Source organism: Mandrillus leucophaeus, unplaced genomic scaffold (assembly GCF_000951045.1).
Source record: "Mandrillus leucophaeus isolate KB7577 unplaced genomic scaffold, Mleu.le_1.0 Scaffold646, whole genome shotgun sequence".
Taxonomy (NCBI): domain Eukaryota; kingdom Metazoa; phylum Chordata; class Mammalia; order Primates; family Cercopithecidae; genus Mandrillus; species Mandrillus leucophaeus.
Genome location: NW_012106986.1, coordinates 308,812 through 315,478, shown reverse-complemented (window position 1 = coordinate 315,478; position 6,667 = coordinate 308,812). Strand labels below are relative to the sequence as shown.

Sequence of the window (6,667 nt, the reverse complement as noted above, 5' to 3'; positions counted from 1 at the left end):
CAATCTCAGCTCACTGCAACCTCTGCCTCCCGAGTTTAAGTGATTCTCCTGCCTCAGCCTCATGAGTAGCTGGGGTTACAGGCATGCACCACCATGCCTGGCTAATTTTTGTATATTTTTAGTAGAGATGGGGTTTCACCATGTTGGTCAGGCTGGTCTCAAACTCCTGACCTCATGATCTGCCCACCCAAATGATAAGCCTCCCAAAGTGCTGGGCTTAGAGGCGTGAGCCACCACTCCCAGCCCTGGCTTTTTTTTCTACTCGTTTTTGATCAGATAGTGTTGTCTCCTATATGTTGGGTTTTTTCTCATCCAGAAGTCAATAAAACAAAAAAGAAAGAGATAATTTGGGTTATATATGTTTTTTCTTCCAAAAGAGATTTACTTTTACTTCTACCAGGCAGTTAGAGTAGAGAGAGACCATCTTCATGCAATCAGGAGTTAAGCTCATTTGAAAGTGGGCTTCTGTCTTCTTGAGGGTTGGTCTGCTTGTGGTTCACTTTCTTAGGGGTCTCAACTGAGAACTTGAAGTCTTTACCAGGGTTCCTTCTCCATTATGATCTCTGAAGTCCCATTTTTATCTTCTCAGCCCTAGAAGACTCCCAGAAGTTGTGTTCGGCTTCTAGCCTCTCAGTTGGCCTTTGTGAATTGGCAAATACCTTGATGGGAAAACTAGTACAAATATCAGACTTGCATCATGGCATTTTCCATTTTTTTGGAATTGTAACCACTTAATTCCTTTCTACTTTGGTAGCTTTCTGATACCTTCAAACAGATATTTTAAAACATCTTGTACAATTGTTCCAGATGTTTTCCACAGGAAGATTTGTCAACAAAAACCTAGTTTCAGAGATTTATTTACTCCCTAAGAGATTCTCCAGAATTTGCTATCCACAAAGGTGTTAACCTTCAGAGCACAGGGAAAACCTTTCACAAATGATTTTTCTGAGATCTGTGGATCATCCACTTAATCATTATACAAATATCCAGCACCAGTCTTGCAGATGCTGTGTTAAATGCTAGAGAGGTGAGCAGTAAGTCTACCATGGTCCTCTGTTGGAGAGGCTCCCAGAAGAGATCAATCAGAATTTTTTTCCTTAAGCATCCCTCTTACTCCAGAGTTTCTCCAGATAGACTGAAATCACCTTTAAGCAAGTTTTAAAGATATGGCAGATATGTGATTTCTGCCATATCTTTGGCAGATATGGCAGATATGTAAAAACCAGTCTGGCTTTTTTTTTTTTTTTTTTTTGAGGAGTCACCCAGTATTGTGTGAGAGGTAGAGTCACAGATTGGAGAAGCTTTGGAGAGGGACAGAACAAAACTTGAGTGTTGACTCCAGTACTTAGTGGGCAAGGTACCCTCTTTCCACATCTGTGCAATATGGTTAGCACGTCTTCTCAGAGAAGAATACATAGCAGTTATTTTTATTACTGTTTTTCTTCACTTATGTCATTGTAAAATTTCAAACTAGAGTTAAATATTCCTCTGGAAAGTCATGCCCACTTATGCTCAAAGCCTCTGTGGACAGTTCCCTTTAGTAGCTGCAGTAATCACTATTGCTCAATTGCTCCGGAGAAAATCAAGGAGGAAGTAATACTTGGCCATTCTACTAGTTTTTATGTGGTGTCCAGACCCAAAGGGTATCTTGTGACAGAGAGTGTGACATGAGCACTGTAGTTTTTTCTAGATAAGAGTTACTGTTCCATGTTTACTTTGGGTGTCTTCTATCAGCCAGGACTACTGATTTACTTGATTTGGTTATAACGCCTGTGGACTTATTTCTTTTATAGACTATTGCTTCATTTCACAATCCACTTCAGGTTTATTTATTTTCTCAACAGATTTGTTGAGGTATAATTCACATACATTTCTCCCATTCGAAGTACACCATTCATTGTTTTTTGGTATATTATTAATTTTTTAGGCCAGGCGTGGTGGCTCATGCCTGTAACCCCAGCACTTTGGGAGGCTGAGGCAGGCAGATCACCTAAGGTCGGGAGTTCAAGACCAGCCTGACCAACATGGTGAAATCCCGTCTCCACTAAAAATACAAAAATTAGCCTGGCATGGTGGTGCACGCCCGTAATCCTAGCTACTCGGGAGACTAAGGCAGGAGAAGCGCTTGAACCTGGGAGTCAGAGGTTGCAGTGACCTGACATCACACCACTGCACTCCAGCCTAGGCAACAGAGCGAGACTCTGTCTCAAAAAAAAAAAAAAAAAAAAATTAAATTTTGGTAAAATATATTTAAAACAAAATTTGCCGTTTTAACCATATTTAAATGTAAATTCAGTGCCATTAGTTATATTCACAATGTTATGCAGCCAACACCATTATCTATTTTCAAAACTTTTTCTTCCTTCCAGACAGAAACTCTGTAACTATGAAGCAATAGCTCCCCAGTCACGCTCTCCTCAGCTTCTAGTAGCTCCTAGCCTATTTTCTGTCTCTGAATTTGCCTATTCTAGATATTTCTTATAAGTGGCGTCATAAAATATTGGTCCTTTTGTGTCTGGCTTAATTCACTTAGCACAGTGTTTTCAAGGTTCATGTTGTAATGTGTCAGAATTTCATTCCTTTTTATGGCTTCATATTCCACTGTATGCATAGATGTATTTTTAATTATTCATTTTGTTCATCTGGTGATGACCATTTTGGTTGTTTCCATCTTTTGGCTATTTGAATAATGCTGCCCTGAACATCAGAATACGAGAATCATTATGAATAAGTCTCTGCTTGTCATTCCTCTAGGGACATACCTAGAAGTGAAGTTGCTGGTAGGCTTATTTTTAGAATTATTTTCTTTCTGAAATAGTGAACTTTCCTAATGTGGAAAAAATCAAATCAAGTTTTACAACACTTATTTACATATGCTTTATTGTATAAAATATCACTTTACATTTGGCCTCATCATAACAGCACATTTTTATTCTCTCATACTTCTAGCTACTTCTTCCTGCCATCCCCTATCCCTGAAACTCCACACACTTTTCTTGACCTTCCCTTGCTCTTCTGATCGATGGTGGATAGTCTTACACTATCACCCTCTATCCGTCTGTATGCGGCTGTTTAAGAGGCCCTGCTCTATGAACCACTGCTGGGACCATTCTGACTGTCCCACTCTGGAACCAGAGCCAGGCAGAAGAATTTTAAACTTTAGTATTGACTGGCCGGGAAGGGATCTTACTTCCAGTCTGATTTGGATCTTTCATGATCTCTAGTTCTCTTTATGCCCTTTGTCATTTCTTCTTCTCACTGTCTAGTATAAACCATCACCCTTACACTTTATCCTAATGTGCAGGAGACACTGTCTCCTACTTCACCAAGAAAATAAATGCTATCGAATACACCAAATTAAGGAGCTTGAATTATAGGTAATGGTGCCTTTGAATTAGTTTAAAGAAGAAAATGATGTAATCGGCTATGCATTTCAAAATGACTATTGGATGAGGCAACAAAAAGGAATGTGTAGTTAGAATGCATCAAGAAATCATTACAAATTCCAAGTGTCTTCGTCAGTTTGAGCTGCAATAACAAAGTACCACAGACTGGGTGGTACTTATTTCTCATGGTTCTGGAGGGTGAAATGCCAGCATGGTTAGGTTCTGGTGAGGGCCCTCTTCCACACCACAGAGCACTGACTTCTAAATGGATCCTTAATTATAAAAAGGGGGCCAAAGAGCTCTCTGGGATCTCATTTAAGGTACTAATCCCATCTCAAAGTCCCTACCACATAATACCATCACCTTAAGAGTTAGAATTTCAACATATGAGTTGTGGGAGGACACAAATGTTCAGTCCATAACAAAAAGATTAAATGATTAAAATAATCACAAATATCACTTTTTTTTTTTTTTTTTTTTTGAGACAGTGTCTTGTTCTGTTGCCCAGGCTGGAGTGCAGTGGTGCAGTCATAGCTCACTGCAGCTTCAAACCCCTGGACTCAAGCGGTCCTCCTGCCTCAGCCTCCTGAGCAGCTAGGGCTACAGGTGTGCACCACCACACCTGACTTTTTAAAAATTTTTTTGTAGCAACGGAGTCTCCCTGTGTTGCCTGGGCTGCTCTCGAACTCCTGACCTCAAACAATCCTCCTGCCTTGACCTCCCAGAGTGCTGGCATTACAGGCATGGGCAATTGTGTCCAGCCTACAACTTTTTTTAAAAAACATCATTTGGTTTTATTAACTGCTTGAAACCTCTACCATTCTTCATTCCTTACCTTTTGTTTTTTTTAATAAGCAATATGTCTTTATTTAGTGACTTTGGAAACAAAACCTCCCAAATAATGCCTGAACCCAAAGTTACATAAAAATGGCTTTAAATATTTTAAAATAATAGATTTGAACATCATTTGTAGTTTCTGCTGCATAACATGAATGCTTTGAGCTGGACAGTAGATTACAAACCATCTCTGATCATGTTTAGACAGATTAGATGATCAATCTGTGGTTGCATTTGTAACTACCCCTAGGAAAAGAATCTCGTTGGAGTTGGGAGCTCTTCACAGTTGCTCAGTCAGTTGGCCCAGGATGGGGCAGTCCTGGAGCTGGCAGGTGGGAGGCTCCACCTGTCTTGCCACTGCTCGTTCTGCTGGCCCTCTATGACTGAAGCTGACACAGAGCCCTGGCCCTTGTTGACATCATTGATACACACCCACTGCCCGTCAACCGACTGCTTCCACAGGGTCACCTCATTGTCTCCAAGAGAGATGGCCAAATGTTGGCTGTGATGGACCTGCCCACATGCCACATGACATCATTGAACTTGTGCAGCAATATGGGAGGCCATATATTTCCCAAGGCATCATCACAGGTCCAGATGAACACACAACCATCCCGGGAGCAGCTGGCCACGGTGCTGGTGGGCAGGCTGATGGAGGGGGCCCAGGCCACATCTCAAACCCAGTTACTGTGTGCTTCCAGCTTCTGCTCCTCCTTCCACTGGCCATCCTTGAAGAGATTGTCACCGCTACCTGATGCAAACTTCTTGACATAATTGGGTTTCTGCCTGGACAGCTGGTCTGTGAGGCTTCCAGGTACAACAGCAGGGGCCCAGCTGACAGCATTGCAGCCAATGGTGTGAGCGTTGTTGATATTCTTCACTTCCCATTGGCCTTCCCCTGTATAAGTCAGCAGGAAGATGGCCCCATCTGAACTCCCACAGGCCAGGATTAGGCAGTAGTCATGGGGGGCCCAGCACAGAGTTCACTGAGGAGTCATATCCTGAGGGGTCGTGGGTCTTCTCCCAGGTGCCATTTTCCTCTTTCCAGATAATGACTTTCCAATCGTAGGAGCACAATGCCAGGATGTTGCCATATGTGGGACGAGCCCAGGCCACATGCCACGAGGACTCTTATGACTTCTGAGGTTGGCAATGAGGATCTGCCCTCCATTGTGCACTTTGAAGATTTTGACGGATTTTTCTGACGAGCAGGTTGCTCAGGCGGGTGCCATAGTAGTCCATCTGGGCATCATGAATCATGTCCTTATGGGAGGTATCCACAGTGTTAATTACTGACACCATGATTGCAGCGTGGCTGCTCTAGGGACGTGGCAGCTCCTGGTGGTGCCTCCCCATTCCTTACCACCTTTTTTTTTTTGAGACAGTCTCACTCTCTCACCCAGGCTGGAGTACAGTGGCACAATCTTGGCTCACTGCAACCTCTGCCGCCCAGGTTCAAGCGATTCTCCTGCCTCAGCCTCCCAAGTAACTGGGATTACAGGTGCGTGCCACCATACCTAGCTAATTTTGTATTTTTAGTAGAGACAGGGTTTCACCATGTTGACCAGGCTGGTCTCGAACTCTTGACCTCAAGTGATCCACCTGCCTGGCCTCCCAAAGTGTTGGAATTACAGGCGTGAGCCACCCCACCTGGCCTCTTATCACCTTTTTTTAGCAACAGTGTTTGCCTCTTCACATGGCAACAGTGTTTGTAATCTTTTCCTCTGGAGAGAATAGAAATCTTTCTTTTTAGCCTGGCTGATTGAAATTTGTTTAGTATTGACAGTTTAGAAAAACAAAAAAGCTTCACATTTTGTTACTGATAATATTGTATAAATGTTTAAGATTGTAATCAAAATTGGGGAACTATCTCTCCAGTTCATTCATATATGAGCTGTAATTTTTGGAAGAAATTTTCACAGACAGGTTCTGGCCCCATACAGTTCAAACCTTGCTTCTCCACAACCCATGTACTTCCGGGGCTGGGTGCCTTCAGGCATGATTATATTGCACTACGATGCTAAGTGAGTCAGCACATTGAGTGGAGGGATGATCTATTAATCATAACTTACCTACTCCTGGAAGTAACCAGGAATCATATCAATATATCCTACTGTACCCATGTAAAGTAAATCCCTACTTTAACTGTTTTTTAGTTGGGTCGCCAAAATGCCTATAGCAACTGTAAAACCTCCCAAAGGAAGAGGACATTTGACACAGGGAAGCTGAGCAGAAAGAGACAAGGATGTTAGCTTGTTATGGTCAAATTATATTACTTTCGCAAGTTTTACAAAAACATACGACAGTGTGAACATGCTGGTGGGAGTCCTCCCTTGGGGCACTTCTGGATGCAGCTGCAACGGTAGCCTAGGAATGAGACCATGGCAGGGTCATCAGGGAGTGGAGAGGAAGCAATCAATTTGAAAAACATTTAGGGCTGGGCA

At 42.5% G+C, this 6,667-nt stretch overlaps 1 protein-coding gene and 1 pseudogene across 1 annotated transcript in view; one reads left to right on the top strand and one right to left on the bottom strand.

The window, feature by feature from the left end:
* Positions 1-6,667, top strand: part of GLB1 (galactosidase, beta 1) — a 121,413-nt gene that overhangs the window by 58,849 nt on the left and 55,897 nt on the right.
* On the bottom strand, positions 4,518-5,542 carry LOC105554511 (annotated as a pseudogene).